We start from the raw sequence: 25,456 nt of genomic DNA, 5'->3' as shown, positions 1-25,456 counted from the left end.
GGCAAATGGAACATAAACTATTTTTAAGGATGGAAGCAGAGAGAGTGTCAGGAATGCTGGGGGGGGTAGCCCTCATTTTGAGACCAAATTTTAAAAATGTATTCCACATTTATAGTGGTAAAGCTCAAGAAAACAGTAGTGGAAAGACTGATGGGTTACTTAAAGATTTAACTGTATCGGAGGAAGAGGCACTGGCGTGAGACAACCATTGATGCAGTCTATTTAATTAATCAAATAGTTCAAATATCTATTACACCGTTCGACGGAAGAACAGACTGGGTTATTAGTTTAAGCATTATTAATTGCAATAAATAAAGTTTTAGGGAGAAGCAATATGATCTGACAGCTTTGAGAATGTTATCATATTTGTGAACCGAAAGATGGCAGAGATGTAGTTGTTGTTGGAGTGCCAACGTGGAGATTCTCCGTTTAATTCTGAACAAAACCAAAAAGGATCTAGCAAGGTAACAGAAGGTAAACAGTACACTTCACATGTGCAATTCTATCCGAGTCTATGAGAAGAGCTCCATCTCTCTCTCTCTCCTTCTCTGGTTTCCTTGATCCAAATAACAGCCATGATATGTAATCACACCATTTACCGTATTTCAGCTTTCTGGGCCACTTCCAGTGCTTGGTCTGGGCAAAGTCAGGCATTATTTCCTGGTGACTGCTCCTTGCTGCAGAGTAAACCAGAGATATGGTGAGTGTCCCTTCTGCCCAGCAGTGGTAACATTGAGATTACCTGAGCCCTTTGGGAGATCCTCCAGCGTGCATGCATGATATATTTTAATTGATGTTGTTCAAACATATCTATGGACAGTAAGACCAGACTTTTTAAATTGCCAATCAAATTAATGCCCTACAATGTCAAGGACACATAATTCATTTGTGTACCATGGAGAAGGTTTAACAATAGAGACAGTTTATTCATTAAAATTGATTCAAGAGGTGCATATGCTGAATTGTAGTGAGCCACAGATTTGATAACTGCAAGCTCAACAACAAATTCGAGAAAAGACCATTATCAATATTTTTAATATTCCTGAATATAAAGACACATTTTTATAAGGACAGAGGCAATGGTACATTTGAATGAAATGTAATGAGTTTATGATCTGAAATGTTCAATTCACTACCCGCAAAACTGTCTATATCAAGACTAGCAGGGCAAACCAAATCTAGAATATGACCTTCCCTGTTTACAGAAAATGTTACCTGCTATAACATGTTGAAATAATCAATGTCGCAAAAATTGACTACATAGCTAGCTAACTAACTAATTTATTAATGTCACTATGCGTGATCATAGCAGAATATTCGGAACTGAGAAAAGTGGAGTTCAGTAAGTTCAGTGAAAAACAGAGTTTGGCTTAAGAGTTTGATAAGGAAGTAAAAGTAATGCTGGAGAAACACAAGTAATTATAAGAAGAAGGTGTTCAAAAGGTAATGCTCTAGGAACAACAATTTCACTGACTACTCAGTTAGATCTGTAAATAACCGTCAGGCCAAGACCGTATAGAGAGGGGTGAGGCATGTGAATACGTTTGTAAACTGCAGGACAACACATATTTACTGGGCTGGTGCCAAGGGCTGCACAAGGAGAATAAATCGGAAATGACAGCACACAGTCATTCAGAGAGCATGTATTCAATGAGCTTATCTCACAGTTTTAGGACGTACAACAGAATATATATGCACGATTCACAAGTTATTTCATTTTAATGAATGTATAATCAAAGGTAAACATACCTATACACTGTATGTATTAACTATTAAATAAAATTCAGTAAAATTTGGCTTTAGAGACTATCCACTGTGGCAGATGGCCGGAACCCATGCCCGGTCGGGATGCCCTTTTGACACTGGATCTGAGGGAGCAGTCATGGGATGCACACTGCATCCCCCGAAAAACTTGTTGGCAGCCCCCTTGGGTTGCATCGGAGCAATAGTTTGGAACACCGGAGCTCATTCCTGCTGGGCTCCGTGGCCACCACCAGGGGGAGCTGCACGGCCTAACGAGCCCGTCTGGGCGGGAACGCAGCCACACCTGGAGGAGCAGCTGGAAGTCGGTCAACGAGCACCTTCAGCACTTGTGGGTGGGCTATAAAAGAGGCCGACAGTCACCACTCCGGGCGCCAGAGTCGGGAGGAGGAGGACGAAGCTGCCTGGGAGGAGTAGTGGAGGAAGACAAAGAGTGTGATTTGGGGTGATTTTTCTTTGTGTGTTTTGGGGACTGCTTAGGGCCTGTGGGACACGGGGAAGACAAAATAAATTGTTTGTTTGTTTTATCCATGCCTCTGGTGTCAGTCTGTGTCAGGTCAACGCCAATAAAGTACCTTTGCCACACCACACTAGGGTTATGTGGTATACTGGTAATGAAAAAATACCAAAAAATCAAATTTTGTAAAGTAAATACAGACATTTCGATAATTTCTCTAAAAGAAGTGAATGGTGGTTTTTAAGCAGTTCATGCTCTGTCATTTATTAGCATGACTGCAACTACTGACCCCCGCCACCAAGTCTTCAATGAACTATACAAATGATTTATATAGCTTGATTCACCCCGAATGTTTATATTAATATGAAATCTCTGGAAACTCCAAGGAAGAACCCCTACAACTCATGGAAGTGCAGCAAGGTAGGGAGCCATACATTATCCATTATTTGCTTCAGTAGTGTTTTCATACAGGTGCCGAGTTCCAAAAGCTGCTATCAATACCTAAGTCCACATTTTAGTACAGATCCAACACTAATATACAGACATCCAAAGCAATACAGCACATGGACTCTCAGCATCTGTGCACCTTTTTTAAATGAAATCTCCTTTGCCAAACATTGCAGGCCTGTGTCGTGCGTTGAGTGCATTGTGGCCCCATGAACAAAACAACAACTGAACATTTCGCTTGTATATCACAAACAAAAATCAACTGATGGTGAGCAGATGCTTCATTTATCCTTACGCAACTCCAGGGTGCAGGGAAACAACATTACAGTAAACGCTCAGTCTGACTACTACTAAGTAAACTAACTCTCTGTCACTAGTGGGCTTTTGTTTGTTTCAAGGCATAGCATGAATACTTACCAGCTTGTCCTTATGGATGCCTCTAACACACTATTAACCGTCACATGACTCCTTTGTTTTTGGATGCACCACATCACTAACTTGGTTGCATTTATTGTTGGCCTGATTTATTCTTCATCAGATGTTGTGTTTTTTTTTCTTCTGTGCCGTCCACCCTCTCACTCCTAGTAGCGTCCTCCACATCTTTTCTTCTTCCACCCCTACACACCATTCACTATGCAGCACCCTTTTTAGTCAGGCTGCTCACTTAATGGGACGGGTAAACGCAAATTTGAATTATCGGGCAGGTTCCAGAGCAAAAGAGAGTCTCTTCATATATTGCTCTAAACTATAGTGCAAATACACTTTGTTTTTCAACTAGGCTTCACTTACATACACTTCTCTGTCCATTCATTACCAAAACTGCTTTAGGCAAGAATTCACAGGAGCCAGAGCTTACACATTCACGGAAAATTCAGAGACACGGTAAATTAACGTGCCATGTCTTAAAGATCTTGGAGGAATACTGGAAACCCAAAAGGAAAAACACACAGGAACAGGAAGACTTCACATAGACGTGCCTGGGATCAGATTTCATCCCAGTGAGATGGCAGCACCAATTACTCTGTTCTTACTTGTCCTATTCTAAATGTGTCTTGCCATTTGGTTTACAGTTATGCCTGACTGTGTTGAGGTTTTTGGTAAAGCTCTCTTTGATTGTACAATGGGCTGTATTCACATTCTAAAAGCCAGCCCTGACACAGAAAGGTGTAGGACATGGGTTCAAAGCACACAAGAGTTTTTATTTTCTTTTACCTTGTGAGTGACGCCTTGCCCGTTACCACAAGCTCAACACAGTCCCAAACCACACAGCACACAATTCTCCTCTTTTTTCTTTTCTCTTCTCTTTCTCCTCCACTCCTCCTCATCCTCGGCAAGCTTTGTCTCCCTCCCTCCCGACTCCGGCTCCCAGAGTGGTGGCTACTGGCTCCTTTTATAAGGCACCCAGAAGAGCTCCAGGTGCTTGATGACCTATTTCCGACAACAGAAGAGCTGCTCTTTAGGGCTCAGCATCAACTACAGCACCCCTTGGTGGCGCCCATGGATCCCAACAGGGTGGTGCCAAACTCCAACTCCCATGAAGCTCTGCGGGATTCCTAGGCACCGCTACAACCCAGGGGGCTGCCATCTAGCACTCTGGGAGAAGTAACGCTCTGTATAGGCTGGCTCCCCTTGTCCTCCCAGCGTGGAGGCATCCTGGCTGGGCAAGGGCCCTGGCCGTCCACCACAACATACAATAAAATTCAAGAAAAGTGCAAAAGTTAACCTATTACATTTCCCTTATGGAGGTTTTAAAGCAAGAAATATGGGTGAAGGGACTATGGGGTTGCTTAATAGAGCACTAATATAGTTTTACCACTTCCTTAATATCCACATGCTGTACACGGTGTAAGGATTCTGGTGCTGTTAGCCATGGTGGCACATTTGAATTGTCTGTGGAACATTAGAAAGAAACCTCAGTGCTTAATTTAAAATAAAGCAGAGCAAGACATGTAGAATTTTAAAAAAGAAAATGGATTTGAAAAAAAACGAAAGTGTCTTATATAAATGCTCCACATCCCATTCCTTACAACAATATCTTCAACTTTAAAGAATTCAAAGACCTCTAAAGGGGCTCCGTTTGTATTCCCTCTTTCTACTGTAGCTTGTCAACATTTTGTCCCATTTCAAGTACTAAAACCTTTCAAACCCAGTACCAGTGCCAAACACATTTTATTCAAAGCTGATATTTGTCGTTAACAGAATATACCCAGCACAACAGAAAATCTAATGTGTTTCTACTATTTTGCCCACCATCCAAGACTGATTCTCAGATCAGTCATGTTATAGTCTAGTGTTATCGTAGGAAACACTGCCTTATGGCCACAATGTCCAAATTCAGCTTACAATAAAGCATTTGACTAAGAAAAATTACCTTATGCCTTTAGTGGTTAACACATGTGGCCTTTACATTGACGTCAATTTTATTGAATTCTCCAACTGGGCATACCGAGAATGTTTTGTAATAAACTTGAATCCCCAGTGAAAAAAGAGGTCAGCTTACATTGGCCTTGTAAAGATTTTTGTCCTACAAGAAAGAAAAAAAAAAAAACAATGCCAGTTATTTGTGTCTTTTTTACTGGAATGATTGTTGTTAATAAAAGTGTGCTAAAGCCTTTATGTAGCATACAATATAAATTTATAGATAAAAATGTAACACAAAAGAGCTGCAGGCATAATAATTTCTTAACTCGTTTAGCGTAAAATATGTAAAAATATCTGTAAATGGAAATAAAAGTCAGTTGTTTAAGATATATACAGTATGTATGGTGCTGTTTTGAACCCAGTTACCAAGATGCTGCTGGATAGCACTGCCTATAAATTCCATACACGTTAGCCTCTGTTGTTGTCCTTGGATATTGTGTAACTCATTTTAATTGCTAACCTTTTAGCTACTGACAATAAATCAAAAATCAACTGCACTATTTGCTAACTTCTCCATACTGCAAGTAAAAATGTCTTCATCTACAAGTGAAAATTAAACTATAATATTTTATCCAGATAGTCCACATATCAACCCTCAACAGCCTTTTTGTTGAGTATGTTTGAATCACCTGACATTAGATGCTCTCAGAATCATGAGGTGTGTTGCAATACAGCGTTTGTTATGTATCGGCATCTTTTTCTTTTTTATGTCTCTATTTTCTCATTTATTTCTTGGTTTACATGTCGCCCTTCACTGACCTGGTTGTTTTCCTATGATCATGCTAACAGATTCTTATTCCATGCTTGTGCGTCTGGTCACTGCAATCTTTTTTATAAAGCCACATGGGAGGTAAGCAGAATAGTTTATTGAACAGGCAAAAACAGAAGAAGATGCTGCTTCTGTAAAAAATTGAATAGAGAAAAAGGGAGAAGTCAGGTTAGGTTAGGTAGACTTTATTATCCAAGAGGGAAACTTGTTCACAGCAGGAAGGTACAAAAACATAAGGCATTGTTACACAGATCCAATAAAATAAGCCAAGACACAACAACAAACAACCACTGTTATCATATATATATATATATATATATATATATATATATATATATATATATATATATATATACATACTCAATATTAGTACAAAGAAGAAGAATTAATTTCAAAAGCACACAATATAACAATTTGGAATTTACCATTTAGCATCATCCCTACAAGTTAAAGAATTCAAAATGCTTATAGCTCTAGGAATTAAAGAGTTCTTAAATCTGTTGCTTTTTACCCTCGGACACCTAAAGCTGCAGCCTGATGGCAACAACTGAAATTTAGAAAAAAAGAGAATGGCTACTGTCTGACAGAATTGAGTCGGCTTTCTTCCAAACCTGTTTGTAATACAGATCAGTGATAATACTGATAAAATATAATAATAATAGTATATAATATGCTAGGGCTCTCTTCGCTCGCCCACCCCCCAATCCCCCAACCCCCCACTACCCATGGGCGTGCTTCACACTCGCCACTTCGCGTCTCTGCCGCACATGTTGTGAAGGGGGGTCTGAAGTCATGCTACGGAGATGCGGACGGATCAGCTGTTGCTACCGAGCTGCGTGTTCTGCATGTCGCACTCTGCATCGATCATTTAAAAGCTTGTACAACAGCTGTCCTTGTCTGTCACTTTCTTGTCTCATGGGATGTTAAAGTGTGTCCAAGAAATTGTTTGTAAGTAGGGCGTGACGTGCAAGTAGTCTCACGGGACTTCAAAGTGTCTCTCTGAGATGATCACATCTCGACCCAAGATTTTTTTATATAATAGATAGATACAGTATATGATATACATAATATAATATAATAATAGTGATAAAAGCACAAAGCAATAATTTTACTGCTAATTTTTACAATATTGTTAAGATGGTTTATATTCTTAATGCTAAGGTTGCCAAATCAAACCTACAGTATTAATGCAAATATAGCAATAGATTCAATAATTGAATTATAAAATAGTGTCATTATAGTTTTGTTCACTTTAAAATAGTTAACTTTCCAGAGTAATAAATGTTGTGTCTCTCCCTTCCTACAAATTTGTTCTGTGTTAAGATCCAAATTTATTCTGTTAACAATGATTTTCCCCAGATATTTGTACTGCTCTTCCATCTCCAATGTCTCTCTTTTAATTAATTGAGGCAATGGAAGGAGGAGATGAATGAACGGAATGGTTTTATTTTTGGTTTGGAAGGGAAAAAGAAAAAAAATACAAAAGAAATCTTTATTTTGATTATCAAGGTAAAGAAAAGTTATTTTGCTTACTTTTGATTTTGTTTATCAGCATAGGGACTGAAACTCAGGACTGATTAGAAGTTCCAGAAACAGAAATCATGGCTTTAAGTCCATGCCCAGCCTTCGTAAGCATGTTCTCTCTGTGTCTACATAGCTTATTTTATCAGTTATTCGAGTTTCCCTACCAAGTAATTATTATTTGACTGATTAATTGGCAGTTCCAGATTGGCTCAGTGTTAGTGTGAGTTTGGGTATGTAACTCTCTTGCCCATTTGAACCATCTGGTGATTCACTCCATTTGTGTTTGATTTGGTATGATTTGTTTAGCAATGCCTATCCAACTTATATGGATTCATTTGTGTTTTTCAAGGGTCACCATGCTACAACAAAGACATAGCAGCACTTGAAGCTGTACAGAGGAGAGCAACCAAGTGTATCAAAGAATTTAAGGACATGTCACACTCTGACATACTCAGAGAATTAAACCTGTTTAGTTTACTAACGGAGTAAACCTAATTCAGGTCTTGAAAATCCTCAGAGGCATCAAAGGCATAGAAAAGTAGATCCAGCAGAATTCATTCTACATGAGGGTGAATCACATACTTGAGGAAACCAGTGGAAGTTAAGGGAAAATGCACTTAGGACTGAAACCAGGAAGCACCACTTTATGCAAAGAGTTGTGGGAATCTGTAACAAACCACAAAGACATGTAGCTGAAACAGAAACCTTGACAACCTCTAAAGTGTTTGCATGAGATACTGGGAAAATGTAGCTTTTACCTACGCAAATGAACTTGATGAACTAATTGGCCTGCTCAAGTTTATCAAATGTTCTTGACGGCAGTGGCCAAGTCCAGCCAAGGATTGAAGCATCCGAAACAGCATTCCAACACCTCTTTGTCTGGACACGTCTGTTCATTTGGCAACAATCCACAGATGCTTAGTTTTGTCCACTTGTTTACTCGGTGTCTTCCTCCAGTACGGTGAGCCACACACAGCTGGGTTCCTGTTTCTGTGTACATTCCATTGTATAAAGTCAACAAGCTACTGCCTCTTTTCTGCTAGTCTGCTCAGATCTTTGCTTCAATACCTTGCCTTAGCTGTCTATTTCTGTAGACTACAGAACATCAGAAGTCAGCAGATACTTCAGCTAGCTAACCCTGCCTAAAAGGTTAACTGTCTTCTGTGTACCCATCCGCTTGTTTGCCCTGTGGAAGACAACTATATTTGTGTATGCAGCTTGCAGCTCCATAATGATAGCTACACAAAAGCCAGTTAAATTATATGAGGTTGACCCTTCAACACTGCCACTAAACATTCTGCTTACTTGTATGTTCGGGACAACAATCCAGCAGTATTTCGGGAAAATCTGTGCATGTGTTGATCTGTTTGCACATCTGGAGAGTGACAGTTACCAGCCTCAAGGATTCCCATGAAAAAAAAAAGTACACTCACAACATGAGATATATAGAGAGGCCATTAGAAACAATATTTACAGCCCCACTGGAAGCTTCTTTGGATAACACTCTACATTTACGACCATTAAGTCTGTTGGAGATGGTAGAAAATTCACCAAAGAGCCCATATGCTTCATTCTTTATTTTTCAGCTATAATTAAGTGTATAGTTCAAGTATATCCGCAGCAGTCTTACCATTTAATCCCAGATGTGCACTTTTTCTCCTATTTTTTACATCTAGGTTTGCATGTTACACATAGCAGTAAATTTAATTTCAGAAAACAGAAAGAATGACAGTGCAGACACATGCAGACACATTGACGCATGCATGTATTGTGGTCGAATTTGATGCTGTTAAGCAATCAGCGGCAAAAGGTTTCACCCATCAACAACGTACTGTACGTAAGCATAATGGTGGACCTTGAATTTTTATAGGCAGTTGTTGCCGCTAAAGTGGACATGACAATTTTAAAGTCAAGTGTTACAAATTTATGTAATATTTGAGTAGTCTGCTTTACCAGTTTCTACCGTGAACTGCAAACACTTTTCTGTAAGACCACTGAAAGTTGTCTCCACTCATTGCAGGAATTTAATCTCCATTTGTGCCCTGCATACATGTGGAAGTCTCAAAAAGCAAGTTGAGGTCAAGGCTATGAATAGTTTTTTTGAAAACTGGACAAAAATGGGTAAGATAAACAGCTAGAGGGTCACTGACACACTGTCTGGTAAGCCAAGTTGCATTTAGAGTAGCAAGTGATGCCCTTTTGGAGGGATTAGCACACATACAATTATATCAGTCATTTGTCAGTAATATAATTAAAATACAGCTGTGGAAAGCTATAGTGGTGTGCATTGATAAACTATTTAGTAAAAAAATGTTATTTATTCAAATATTAAATATTTTCAAGAGATATTAACATCCCTTTCCCAAGCTCAACAATTTAGAATTTTGCCTTAACTTTGTAATTGATCTGGCTACTCAGTTTCCCAGGAGAGTTTAACAAAAATCTCAAGAACAAATTTTGCATGAAGTACACATCAGCCATCCTTCTCAAAGTAAGCTGATAATTTCATGACCTTTGGCAACTGCTACAGAGGGTCACAAAGAATTTCACTGCAATTATTAACCATAAACTACCCTAAAATGGAAATCAAATAAAAAGCTTTAATGGCCATCTGAAGCCAAAGTGGTGTTCAAGGTCCTCAAAGTTAGGTTAACTTCGGCCCTGTCATTCAAACATCCAGCTCGTTCCTTTGAAGTGAAAGTAGGAACAACAAATGTTGGCATTGGAGAGGCTTTGTCCTTGAACTCCAGACACAAACTAATTAAACCCTTGGGCAATCTTCTCTTGGAAACTGGCCTCTAAAGAATGTATTGTAGTTATGATCTTGGGGAAAAACAAGGAGTTGCTGGTCATCAGTTTAATATTTGAGGAATGGGAAACAATTAGTAGGAAGGACAAATACAACTTTTTGTTACTTTCACAGACCATAACAATCCCTAGTATTTCTAAAATGCTGTCACGCTAAATCCTGGACAGTCCAGATGTATACTTCTTGAGCCGTTTGTTACCGTTTACATACCACACAGCAGTAGATGCTGCTATTGTGAAACCATAGGTATCTTTAGAACAAAAAAGAGAATTAATTGCAAAGAAATTAAATGCCAACTTTGGGGAATAGGCAGAAGTAGTCAAGATAGGCTGATAGGTGTCAGAAATGCAGAAAGTGACAAAAAAAGAAAATAAAATGGCAAAAACAAGTTACTGCCAAAAGGAAAAACAAACAAAAAAATCAGTACTCAGACATTTGCACCAAAAAGTTCTTTACAAAATCTATTTGGTTGGGGCTTAGGAATTAGTTGTTTGGGAAAGACATCATTTATACCAAAACTAAGACACTGATTTATGCACAACACCATCTTTTATAACAGGCAGGATGATTACATCATATGGCTAGTAATGGAGATGTTTTTATAATTTTCTCAGATCAAATAAGAAAAATCACAACAAAGCTGCAGCATGCTCAATTCGTCAAAATAATGTTAAAGTAAGTAACAGAACAAAAGTATTCAACACTTGTAAAAACAGAAAAAGTAGATTTCCAGCGGTACCAGACTGGCATTCATGGCAGCTACTAGCTATTAGTCAATTATTAGCAGTGTACTTGAACATATTATTCCTTAAAAATAAATCAAAGCTTTGGTAATTTATTTCTGTTACAGAAACAATATGGGATTCTTAATCCTCCAAAGTTTCTTCTCATAATATACCCTTTACTTATGGGGGCATGGCTCATCAGCTGACAAGTACCCAGATACAGAAGGTACTATCGAGCTTCATAAGCACTGCTGCCACTTATATGCTGGCATCCTATATAAAAACATCTACGCGTGGAAGTGTGTATGTCTGTCTGGCCTGGAATTGAGCGGTGGAGTCAGGGTAAGGGCTCTGCCTCAGAGGAAACAGAAAACTCGCTTACCCGCTAATAACACAAGTGAGGCCAGCATGTCAGCAAAATGAAACCTCAGAAGAAAGACAAAGTATCACTTTTACTTTTCTTCCCACCGCTAATATACAAGTGAGGCGAGCACATCGGCATAACGAATCCTCCTAGGAGAGCGATGCCTAGAGTAGTTCCTTTTAATTACCTGACATCTCTACATTTCAAATTTTTTTCTGACAATTTCAATAGTTTCTAGGACCCCAGGCTGTTTACAGCAAAGCTAACACAGCTAATATAAAATATAAGTCTGGAGACAAACGTGAGTGAATTTTGATTACAACTGGGTGGGAACAACTAAATGGTTCCCTGAGTGTCACATTTCTAAACCAATGCCTCATGAGGGCAGCACACAAAATAGGGGGTGGTGATTTTGAACTACAAAGATCAGAGGTGTTCTCGATAACCTGATCCAAAAGACAGCAAGCTTCAGTTTACAATGGGCCATCTACAGTCAAAACGTCTTCTACAAAAACCTTATTTGACATATTAAAGTGTGTCGCATGTTTTAAGAGCACATTGCACATTCTGAAAATAGACGTTTATTACAAATAAACATAACTAGATGCAAAGGGAAAACCTTTCTGTAGCATCAAATTATAAATTGGCATTGGACGGAATCAATGAACCAATGGTAAAAGTAAAAGATATGTTATTGCAAGAGTGTGTATTCTCTGTTGTTCAGCCTTACAACAACAACATTTATTTATATAGCATGTTTTCATACAAAAAAATTAGCTCAAAGTGCTTTACATAATGAAGAGAAGAAAAATAAAAGACAAAGTAAGAAATTAAAATAAGACAACATTAGTTAACATAGAATAAGAGTAAGGTCCGATGGCCAGGGGGGACAGAAAAAACAAAAGAAAAACTCCAGACAGCTGGAGAAAAAAATAAAATCTGCAGGGGTCCCAGGCCACGAGACCACCCAGTCCCCTCTGGGCATTCTACCTCACATAAATGAAATAGTCCTCTTTGTATTTAAGGTTCTCACAGAAGGACTTGATGATGATGGTCATGCAGACTTCTGGCTTTTAATCCATCACTGTTGGAACATCACGGTGCTCTGAGTAGATGGTGGTGGCACAAGCCGCCACCACAAAGAAACCAGAAAAAGAAACAGAAGAGAGAGTAGGGGTTAGTACAGATTTTACTACATAGTCTATATGTCTGTTTTTATAGCTTTAATACATTGTTCATCTAAAATAGTAATTGTAATTAAATTATTGGTGTTTATGCCTTATTGCCTAGATTTTCTACGTGCATTGAGATTGGTTATTAATGTTGTGCACTTTTACGAAAGACTTTTACGGAAGACTTTGTTACGATGATAGTGTAGGAGCTTGAAATAATTGGCAGCTATATTCATGAAAATCTGAAATGCAAAATATGCATTTGATGTAAATGGTGTGTCACATCCCATCCAAAGGACTTCCATTAAGAAAACTGATAATGAAGAGCCACTCAAATGAACAAGTCTGCCTAACAACACCAGCAGGTGCACAGATGAGGCTGCACAACATCCACTATCTGACTGCATGTCTAAACAAATAACTAAAGAAATTTAACATTAGTGTCTAATTGAAAATGCAAACATGCTATGCCAGAATAGCTGGAGCATTTTAACACATTGTATTGTTTGTAAAATATGTCCTGTAGTGAAGGGAGAGGCACCGCAATAATGTTCTCTGCTGTCTTCATTATCCTTTGCAGGCGCTTGCGGTCGGATATGTTGCAGTTGCCATACCAGACAGTGATACAGCTGGTCAGAACACTCTCAATGGTGTCTCTGTAGAACATGGTGAGGATGGAAGGGGTAAGACTTGCTCGCTTCAGTCGCCTCAGGAAGTGTAGTCTCTGCTGAGCTTTCTTGTTTAGTGATGAGGTGTTATGTGTTCACGTAAGTTCCTCAGTTATGTGCACACCAAGGAACTTGGTACTCCTAACAGTTTCCACATCTAAACCGTTGATATTGAGTGGGATGTGGGCAGGACGTGATTTTCTGAAGTCCACGATTATCTCTTTTGTCTTGTCGACATTGAGAGGAGTTCCTAAACTGGTTAAGTTTGCAGATGATACCAAGATAGGTGGATTGGTAGGGCAATTCTAGGGCTACAGGGGATGAATCATGAAGTAAGATTAAAAGAGCTGAGCCTTTTCAGTTCAGCAAAAGAAGATAAGAGGTGACATGACTGAGTTTTTAAAGTTATGAAATAAATTAGTCCAGTGGATTGAGACTGTTATTTTAAAATGAAATCATTAAGAACACAGGGGCACAGTTGGAAACTTGGTAAGGGTAAATTTCACAGAAACATTAGGAAGTTTTTGTTTAGGCAGAGAACCATAGACATTTGGAATACACTACCAAGTAGTGTGGTAGACTGTAAGACTTTCAAAACAAGACTTGATATTATTTTAGAAGAATTAAGGGGATAGGACTGGCGAGCTTTTGTTGTGTTGAATGACCTGTTCTCATCTAGATTGTTCTAATGTGATCCTTGTTTGAGAATCATGTCTGGCCCTGCAAGACTAGCCAGTACTATAACAGAAGGCACATAGGGATTGACTAAAACTAAACAGGCATTAGGAGAAAATGACACTACTAAGGTAGACATCAAAAAGAGTCTAGGGCTATGATTTCAACAATTTATGTTCCGTAAATGACACGTCTAGCATTTACGGTATGATATAGCAGATACATACAAAAAAGACCTTTGAGAACAGTAAGGCAGTGTTTCCATCAGTTCTAGATGAGGTTCACTAAGTGATATAACATCTGACATTGCCAAAGACATTAACACAAGGGAATGTTCTGCTACTTTGGTTGAAACTTACAAAGTTATGCCTCCACTTACAAATGCTAGATCTTCTACTTAGGTTCAAAGGCTTATAATTAAAGAACTGCAGTTCAGGTAAACAGTCCTTGCCTATTTTTTTTTTACTTTTAGAAATTGCTTATCACCTCCAGTTTTAAATACAAAATGTTAGTAAGATTGAGCTGTACAAATATTAAATGGTTAACACATGGCCACCCAAACTAACTCAGATGTTGTTTCTTTACAAGTTTCAGCCATTCTCTGCCTTCTGCAGGTGGCCCCCAAGGACTTGTTATAGAGGATCAATTAACACAATTCCTAAATTCACATTAGCTGTCCATGAAAGCTGCAGTACCTACTGCTGTTCAATGCATCTTAATCTCCTGAGTGTCAGAATTGATCAAATCATTTGTTTAAATGGACATATTGATCAGTTTTTCACTATTATTGATAATTTACGATTTTGAAATAATGTAATGTGCACTTAGCAGTATAATAAGAAAACATCAATTATGCTGTTGACATGTGAGAGCACTTAACATTTCTACTTAATTAAATAATTAGGTTCACGAAATACCTAATAATTGAGCAAACATAACAATCGATGGTCATGTTGGCCTTCTAATCTGTAGATTTGAACAGCTAGCATGCAATAAACCTGAAGTAGGAAATATTGGCTGTCTGAAAATAACGGTTATTAATATTATTGGTGGTGCTTGTTGAGGGCTGAAACCAAACTGACGAACAGAAAATTGTAAACAGTGTTTACTTTTAACAAAAGAGTATAAGAATTCTGAAAAGCAAGAGAAAGACCATTCAGTCCTTTAAGCTTGTCAGTTAAGTTATCCCAACATTTCATACATATACTTTTTAAAGCTGTCATATTTGCCTATAAACTGTGTGTTTGGATAATTTGTTCCAATCTAAAATACATATCTGAGGGGAACAGTCATGTTTTTCTGTCTTTTAATATTCCTAATTACTCATTCATGTGATTTTGATGTGTTTTTTATTTGATTTGATATATTTATTAATCCCCGAGGGGAGTTGTCTTTTTGCATGACCTATTGGGGGCTCAGCCATTATACAGCGTTCCTGGTGCAATTTTCAGGTTAAGAGCCTTCCTCAAGGGGCCCAATGGAGTAAGATCCCTTCTAGCAGTACTAGGATTTGAAAATTTTGTCATGACATTTTTGTATAGATCACCAGAAAAGAGTGGATCGGTGACGTCACGAGTCAGGTAATGAGCTTTGGGAAGAACTCAGGATTTAACGCAATGATATGGACTAAGTTGTGCAATACCAGCTCACCTTCTAACCACTGCATTGATTTTTGGTTTTTGAATTCTTCCGCCAGTGCAATACCACACTTTTCTGGCAATTTCTTTGGAAATGGCTACATTGTTTCACTCCACGACTTATTTAAAGGTCCTACACCATCGAGAAAAAAGGATAGACAATCGTGATTCTTACCCTTTAATATTTCTAGCAGTGTTCTTGAATTCACTGTAAGAATTTGGAACGATCAGCCTTATTTTTGCCACTGAAAGATCTCAATTAAGTTTCCACACAGTGTTTTCTTCTGGAAACTAAAGAAGTTTAATTATTCTCATCTCTGTCAGAGTACAGCATGCCTTTTATTCCTGGGATGCATTGGCTGGCTGTCTTCTCCACAACCTCTAGTGCTCTAAATGCTGTATCACTAATGTATCATATAGTCTGAGCATAACATGCCTTGAATGATACTGAAATGTTTTTATGATTTTATTTGCAATTATGATTGGACATTTAATTGCTTCTGCACATTGCCTACACAATGTCAATGTTGTGACTACGTAAGTCCTTACTGTGTCATCCATCTTCTGTTTATAAATAATTTTCCATCATTATTGTTCAGATCTCTTTGAATTGTTTTAGGTGCTTTCTTAGTATCTGCTCTCTCTCCACAAGTGTACTAACTACACCAAAATCTCTGGAAGGCTCTACTGGTGACCTTAATCCACATTAAGCATTCTCATCTTATCTGCACTCTTTGACTCCAGCCATTTTTAAAAACTTAATATCCCAGAAAAACTTTTGTAATTTATGCTGGATTATGTTTGGGTAAACACACAGGATGGCCATTCCGTTTTCTGTATTGGCTGATAGCAGCTTAAGGATAAAGAAACTTTGGAAAGAAAATATATCCAATAAAGTGTCGCATTCGTTAGTGGTCAAGGCACAGTCCTTCTGTCTTTGAATCCCATGTGGATGTATTTGTATGAGTGAGACCTCTGATGGACTGGCACCCCATCCTGGGCAAATTACTGCTTTGCACACTTTGTTGCATGGATACAATGTATGCCCAGCGACTCTGAATTGGATTAACATGCTTTGAGAATGTTTTACATTATGTTGTTTTATAAAAAAAAAAAAAGAAAAAAGGGGCTCGATTGTTTCAGTTTGAATTTTATGAAATCCATAAGATGAACATTAAACAAGGTATAAGATCCAAAAACAGATTTACCAATATAATGTAACCAGTAACAATGCACTGCTATGACGATAAGGTACAGTGAATGCACTTGACATGATTATTCCTAATTTTCATGCTCTTTCTCTGTACGTTTAGTATTCGTTTGCTCAGAGGTTGATGCACTTGCTGCCCCCTGAGCAGCTCTTGTTTTCTCCACCCTGGCGGCTCATTTCTTCTCTTCTTTCGTCGGAATCTTTTCGTGTTAAAACTAATTAAGTCAGTCTTTGTCTTGCAATTTCTTAATACATTTTCTTTAATTTTTCACTTAAGCTGGCACTCAAGTCTTCAATCTGTCTCAAGAATGATTTAAGATATGAAGAGGTAGGGGAAGTGACAGCGAAGGTGGTAGGGATGAGAACGGCGCCCGTACACACGTGCTGCACTGCCACCCTGCTGGCCACTGCTGAGAGTTGATTGTACAATAAAATAAAATTAAAATAAAAAGAGGAACAACATTGGAGGTCAATCTTCACCCTGAAAACAGATTGTAGAGGTCACGTAGTATATGTGTATCAAATTTCAGGTCAATAGGTCAAACGGTTTGTGAGCTACAGGCGATTTAAAATCCTGGACAGACCAACGGACAGCCATAGTAGCGTATTATATATAAAGATATTTATTATTTAGAACAATACACACTAAAGCCAAATACACATAACATACATACAATTAAATGAAGCATACGCAGTGGATTCCGAGAGTATTCAGACCCCTTCACATCCTCCACACTTTATTACATTGTAGGTTTAATTTTACATGGATAAATTTGCCATTTTGCTTATCAATCTACACTCAATAACCTATAAGTACAAAGTGAAAACATGTCTTTAGAAAGCTTTACAAATTTATTTTAAAAAAAGCTGAAATCTGTCATTCATAGAAGTTGTGTGATAGGCGCTATATTGCGCCCGACCCGACACAGACTAACACGGAAGCATGTGTAAAATTGAACAAAATATTTATTTTTCTTTACCTGTGGGGAACGTCTTCCCGATGAACCCCACAGGCAATACACAGCACCAAACAACACACAAGTTACACCAAGCACTTCTCTTTCTGGCACCACCACTCCTCCCAGGCAACCTTGTCCTCCTCCACCCGACTCCGGCCGCTGAGTGGTGGTCGCTGGCTCCTTTTATAGTCCACCCGGAAGTGCTCCAGGTGCTTGATCGCCGAGTTCTGGCTGCACTTCCGGGTGTGACAAATATGCTGCCCACACAGGCTCAGGAGTCCCAAATACAGCACCCCCTGGCGGTGCCTGCGGGACCCAACAGGGCTGCACCCAATTCCAATTCCCATGGAGCCCTGCGGGAAACCGAGGCACCGCGCCAACCCAGGGGGGCGGCCATCTACCGTCCAGGGGAGGTATTGCACTTACATTACAATTACATTTTAGGGTCTTCTTGGGCAAGTATTTATAAGATTTGGGAAGTTTATCTCATTGATTCTGGCAGATCCTGTCAAGCTCCAGTAGACTGGATGAGAAGCGTCTGTAAGCTGCCAGATTTAGGTCTCTCCACAGATGTTCTAGGGGGTTTAAGTGTCTGTCAGAGATTTGTCCCAAAGACACCCTAGTGTTGTCTCAGCTGTATGTGTCTGGTCCTTGTCATGATGAAAGGTGAATCATTATCCCAGTCTAAGGTTGCATGCACTCTGAAGAAGTTTTTTTTTTTTTTTGCCCAAGGATCTCTCTCTATTTGGCTGCATTTGGGAACTGCAGGTCTGACATTGTGGGCTGCATCAGGAGTGGGCAGGAGGAGGAGTATAGGAACCTAATCAATGACTTTGTTAAATGGTGCGACTCAAACCACCTACACCTGAACACCAGCAAAACCAAGAAGCTGGTGGTGGATTTTAGGAGGCCCAGGCCCCTCATGGACCCCGTGATCATCAGAGGTGACTGTGCAGAGGGTACAGACCTATAAATACCTGGGAGTGTAGCTGGATGATAAACTGGACTGGACTGCCAATACTGATGCTCTGTGCAAGAGAGGACAGAGCCGACTATACTTCCTTAGAAGGCTGGCGTCCTTCAACATCTGCAATAAGATGCTGCAGATGTTCTATCAGACGGTTGTGGCGAGCGCCCTCTTCTACGTGGTGGTGTGCTGGGGAGGTGGCATAAAGAAGAGGGACGCCTCACGCCTGGACAAACTGGTGAGGAAGGCAGGCTCTATTGTAGGCACGGAGCTGGACAGTTTGACATCCGTGGCAGAGCGACAGGCGCTCAGCAGGCTCCTGTCAATCATGGAGAATCCACCGCATCTACTAAACAGTATCATCTCCAGACAGAGGAGCAGCTTCAGCAACAGACTGCTGTCACCGTCCTGCTCCACTGACAGACTGAGGAGATCGTTCCTCCATCACACTATGCGACTCTTCGGTTCCACCCGGGGGGGTAAACGTTAACATTATACAAAGTTATTGTCTGTCTGTATACCTGCATTTTTATCACTCTTTAATTTAATATTGTTTTGTATCAGTATGCTGCTGCTGGATTTCAGCAGTGAATAGTTAGTATCTATCTATGTATCTAACTATCTATCAATCAATCATTCAACCTCCTCTCAGCTCAGACCATTGAGAAACACCCCACAGCATGATGCTGCCACCCCCTTGCTTCACTGTACGGATGGCATTAGGTAGGTGATGAGCGGTGCCTGCTCTTCGCCAGACATAGTGCTTGGAGTACTGCCCAAAGATTTCACTTTTTGTCTCCTCAGATCAGAAATTTGTTTTTCCTCATGCTCTGCTCTCTGAGCTCTTTAAATGCAATTTGGCAAGCTCTAAGCAGGGTGCCCACATAACAGAGTGTTGCTCAAACTCAACAAAGGTCCTTTGTCATTGGGTCCTTGGTCTCCTGCCTGACCAAGGGGTTTCTTGTCAAGTTACTCAGTTTGGCCAGGTGGTGGTTCTAAACTTCTACCATTTCACAAATATTAAGACCATTGTGCTCCTGGGAACACTCAACACTTTAGAAAAGGTTTTATACCCGTGCCCTGATCTATGCCTGACCTAAGCTTTATCTTAGAGTTCTACAGAGAGTTCTATGTGGGCTTCGTGATTTGTTTGAGGTTTATTGTCGGTTTTTCTCCTGACATGCAGTGTGAATTGTGGGAACTTAAATACACAGGCGTGTGCCTTCCTACATAATGCCCAATCAATTCAATTTGCCACTGGTGGACTCCAATTAAGTTCTAGGCACATTAAGGCAAACAGGATGCACCTGACCACCATTTGGAGTGCCACAGCAAAGGGTGTGAATGGCAGATTTCAGGTTTTGATTTTTTAGTTTGAAAACCTTTCTGAAAACTTGTTTTCACTTTATTATTATGGGTTATTGAGTGCAGACTGATGGGCAAAAATGACAAATCCACCCATTTAAAATTAAATCTATATCACAATAAATTGTGCAGAAAGTTAAGGGGTCTGAATACTTTCGGAATCTACTATAATTTTTCAGAAATTGCTTTTAATCAATGTGATGTGATTCTAAAGATCAAATCAGCTCTCATTAATTATTTTACTAGCTTCGAACCATGCCAGAGATAAAATGTTATCAGCACCTCTTATGTTCATCACTCTGATTTATCACACAATCAAATAGAAATGTATTTAATAACATTGATTCCTTGTCCATAGTTACATGAGATGAATTTCAACAGTTGTTGAACTATTTAGAGCCTAATCATAGCCTGTTTCAAAAACTTTGTTTCTCCTTGATAAAGAATGATTTAGGTGAGAAAATAGGAAGGTAAAAAGAAGGTCACAGTTAAAAAAAAACAATACGCAGATTCTCCATCTTCATGGTCCGGTTCAATAATTTTCTGTACCTGCATAAACAAAGCTGGTACAAATCCTGTGTTGCCTTAAGGTATATAAATCAGTACTAGTTACTTGTCAGTACCCTTGATGTTGTACAATTCAGGGGACACATTCTATTAAAATGTTTTGCTTACTTTCATGGGGTTATTGTTTGCTGCAGAAACTCTAAAAAGGAATCGGCTGTCAAGGTGTGGGGTCATATCAGAGCCTACCAGACTCAAACCAAAGGATGCTGATTGTTTAGACTTGTTCAAGTCTTATGGTTTGTTTTTGTTTTTTCAGCTAACAAACCTCTGGGCCTTTCCTTGTGATTTTTACTCCTCTCCTTTATATCATTTATTTTCTTTGTGTTACTCTTGTAAATTAAAAACATTCCAGAGATGTACCAACCATTCATGGCGTTTATTTCCAAAGTTCCCTTCCAGTTAGCATAATAGCATAATAATCTAATATAATTTTGCCATCTTCTTTACAGTTTAGGATATATGTATCCATCCATTTTCCAACCCGCTGAATCTGAAAACAGGGTCACGGGGGTCTGCTGGAGCCAATTCCAGCCAACACAGGGCACAAGGCAGGAACCAATCCTGGGCAGGGTGCCAACCCACTGCAGGACACACACCAAGCACACACCAGGGCCAATTTAGAATCGCCAGTCCACCTAACCTGCATTTGTTTGGACTGTGGGAGGAAACCGGAGTGCCCGGAGGAAACCCACGCAGACACGGGGAGAACATGCAAACTCCACGCAGGGAGGACCCGGGAAGCGTCCCCAGGTCACCCAATAGTGAGGCAGCAGCGCTACCCACTGCACCACCGTGCCGCCCGTATGTATAATTTGTATGTGACAAATAAAATGTGATATGATCAGTGGCTGATAAGCATGATGTTATGTTATGATATGATGTTGCTCCTTTATGATGTTATGCAGCAGATGCCTGTTTGGTGTCCCAGTTGCAAAACTCGGGCCACCGCTCATCTCAATAATGATTCAGTGGCTTTGCAAATGTGTCCATGGGATAGGATTCAAAGCTGCCTGATGTTTATGTACTGTATTTGTACTGAGTATAGAGTTGGGAGTAAGCTCAGCTGGTGAAAGGAAGGGACACAAGGTTTAGAGAGAGAAACAGAGAAAGGGAGAATGAAAAGGCACATGCACTACTGATACCTTGATAATTAAATCTAAATGGGGCAACAGTTTATAGACTTGCCTTTGTTATCCATTCATTTTCTTAACCAGCTTATTCAGGGCAGGGTAAGCTGGAGACAAACCACCAAATATTGGGGCGCAAGACAAGAACAGTTCCTGGACAGGGCATCATTCAATCACAGGGCAAACACACACAAGGGCCAATTCATGAAACATGTAAACTCCTGGCAGGGAGCACCCAGGATGGGAACTCTGGTCTCTTTCCTACAAAGCAGCAGCGCTACCACTATGCCACCATGCCACCCTGCCTTGCTTATTTGGTTCTTTATCCACTAAACTGTATTTATTTCATCCTTGTGTTCTTTTTTATTATTAATTTTTATATGTTGTGGCTTCCTTGCATAGAAGGCTCGCCACAAGATTGTACTCTTTTATTTAAACTGCATTAGGCAGTATTAAATATACTCATTCTATAAATTTGCAGTTATTAAGATGTGTACAAATATTTTCTTAAATCCTAAATTAACTGCAGTATTAACCAAACAGCCCCAGAATTCACTGCGTTTACGGGCATAACACTTTGTTTAAAACCCCCTTTGTAGGTGTTATATCCAGCTGTGCAACACAGAATCCTTGTGGAGTACCAGCTGTAGAAGTAATTACCTTCTTCACAATGGCCAGTGAAGGGGAAATCCACCCAAGAGGTATTGTATAGACAATTTCAGGATGGGCTTGGCTCAAATATGTCACATTACTTAATATATGGCATTTCTTGGGCCCTTTCCAATGGGTAATGTCCTGTATATGATGCCTCATGTAACAAATTTGGTGATTTTTAGAATAGTCACCAGCACAACATATAGTTAACTCATTTTTTAAAATTTTTACAGCAGAATCATTTTCAATGTTAAAATTACTTTTAAAATAAGCACTGTATACTAAATATAAGAAGAAAGAAAGAAAGACATCTGAGTATGATAAATTGGACTTAAAATAATAGTATGTAAGCACACAGAGCAATTTATCTTCTGCTTCCCTGTATTGTATTTTTCTTCTCTGTCTTTGTGTAATAAATTCATGAACTGTGAAAACACACATACTTCGATTTTGTCTAAACATCATCATAAGAGGTCGTAGCTCATCATTGCATTAATTAATTTCTGACACAGCGTATATTTTTAAAAACGTTGCTGCCAATTCCTGACCAAGATATATATTCTCTTGACACAATATTGTCTTTGTCTTATAACCCCCAAATAATCTGAATTTGTGGAGCAAATTAAATATTAATATTCAGCTGATGTGAAAACTTTACAATGGGAAGTCTTAATTCAAACATTCCTGGCAAAGTTTTTTTATGAAAGGTAAGTAATTTAAAACACTGTAGGTAGAAACTATATCGAAAAAAAAATTAAATATTTTTATTCATGTCTGCACTTATTTAAGCATTATCAAAGTATAAAATAATAATTGGGACTGTTGCTGTAGCTTTGTCAAATAGGCAGTACATTTACCATACCATTGCCATTGCCAAGTGCATGGGCACTCTGTGAGCTTTATGAGGACCGCTTTAATGGCGACACCAGAGAAGGAAATTGAGATTTTACCAGAGACTACATTTTTTTTCTTTGTCACCAGCCAATACAGTCTAGAAAAAGACAACAAAATCAAACTCAGCCGATGTGAAATCAATAGCCTCTTCTTCTCATACTAGCCACCCTTTTCAAATGAGAAGTCTTGTACCATAGCTGCTTGTTGAGATAATTAAGTAACAAAGGCACACAAGTGTAATTGGCACTCAAGAAACATTCAAGAAACTTTTTTGTCTGTTTCGTTTGTTGCTAGACTTCATTAAATAGGGGAATTAAATGGGGCTGTTCATTTTCACAGCATTTAGGTGAATTATTTTGCCTCACTCAAGGGATGTTGCTGGGTAAAAAAGGCTACCATAAGAGTGAGTCTGGGCTATCTGCATCAACTTTGTGCTTGTTATTCTGTCTGTTCTTGTTATTGTATCTTGATTTTTCAGTATGTGCCATCAAGTATGAAAACCTGGATGAATTTCAACAATGTAAGAGTGTTCGGACTCTATGATTACAAGCAACCCAATTTTATGCACCAGCTTTATTAATCTGATCATCTCTCACTCTGAATCTGAGGGTGACTCATACCGTAATCATCAGCTTCAGAAAAGGAAAACCAGAAAAATACACATCCTGCTTTATACTGAAAGAGCCAGCTCTGATTATTCCTGTCAACATTTTTCTGTGTGTTACAAAATATGAACCAATTTATTGGAACTTGGCTGGACTCATCAGCACTAGAAGTGGCAGTTATTGTGGCTACTTGCTGACAGGTCAGGTGATTACTTATTTAAGCTTAAAAGTTGTATGTTTCTTTTCTATGGGAAACCAGTCATGGTGCACATATGTAATGGTATGTTTAAAACATGTTCTCCAATAAAGCTATTATCATTAATTTAGATTTACCAAGAACATTTGCCACATTTGTTCTTGGGACCGTTCATGTTCATCCATAATGACAACAGATCTGCTATTAACACAGTTGTTGCTCTGAAGTTGTCTTCTAAACAGGTAAATGTGGGTGTCATATCTAATTGGCAATAAGGGTTTATTGGTAGCAGAAGCTGAAGTGTAAGGACACCACCTCTAAGCCCTTTGCCCTGCATAGATCTTGATCTTTTGTTTTTTGTGTACCTAAATGGACATTAGATTCTGTAAGCATAGTCAGTCATCCACATGGTACAACTTTTTCAGGGTTCATCTGAAATTATTATATTTTATATATTCAATATATTGACTAGCACCCTCTCATTAGTTGCTGCGATAGACTTCAACTGCCCTGAAGCCCTGCCCAGGATAAGTAGACTGAGAAGATGGATGGATATTCAATATAAAATTTTTATCATGTCAATAAACCTTAACATGTTGCTATTTAAATTTCTTATTTATTGGCATAGGAAGGTGCAATTAAACACAATCAAATACAAATCTGAAATGGTTTAATTAGTTGGAGATTCTAAATTTTATTTGCATAGTTGATAACCAAATCTAAAGTATAACTCTGAGAAGGTATAGGACCTTTCATAATTTGTAAGAAACTCCACAGGATGAGGAAAAAAGGTGTGATTAAGGGTGTCATTATGAAAGGTGAATAGATTGTCATATCAGGTTAAAAGTGTTTATTTTATTACATGTTATGCCTCAGCTGGTATAAAAGAAATTGCTGTAGCATGCACAATACATGTCATTGAGCAGTCAAGGTTTCAATAATTACAGAGAGAGTAAACAGTCAGTATGTGCTCTTAAATTCCTAGTCAACTTTAACTCCAAGCTGACAAAAGGGGACGTAATTACAAAGCACTTAACAATTTGCTTCTCTCACCTTACTCGGTGTGGTCAGTTGTCAGTGCCTGCTTGCAACAAACTAGCTCCTTAAGAGCAAACAAAACACCACATAGAAAAAAAAGGTAAAACATACTTCAACAAAATAAACAAGAACACAAAAATAAAAAATGAATAAACACAAAGGAAAATAATTTAAAATTTGTATATACCCAGGTGAAAAAACACTTCAAATAAACTGCAATGTCAGAAATGAGAGTCTCTCAGTTTCAGGAAGATCTGATGATCTGGATTATGTCCATGGGCATTCTTTTATAAGGCAAAACAGCCACCATTCATCTTATAGTCACATGCTAATACGTAATCACCATTTAGAATCACAAGATCAAGATCTTCTTGGATCCAGCAACAACGAAAATTTACCAGTCACACAAAACAAAGTATAACAAATGAAAATGCTGGATGTAAAA

The sequence above is a fragment of the Erpetoichthys calabaricus genome, chromosome 16 (assembly GCF_900747795.2).
Source record: "Erpetoichthys calabaricus chromosome 16, fErpCal1.3, whole genome shotgun sequence".
In the NCBI taxonomy this organism is placed as follows: Eukaryota; Metazoa; Chordata; class Cladistia; order Polypteriformes; family Polypteridae; genus Erpetoichthys; species Erpetoichthys calabaricus.
This window is presented reverse-complemented; position numbering follows the sequence as displayed.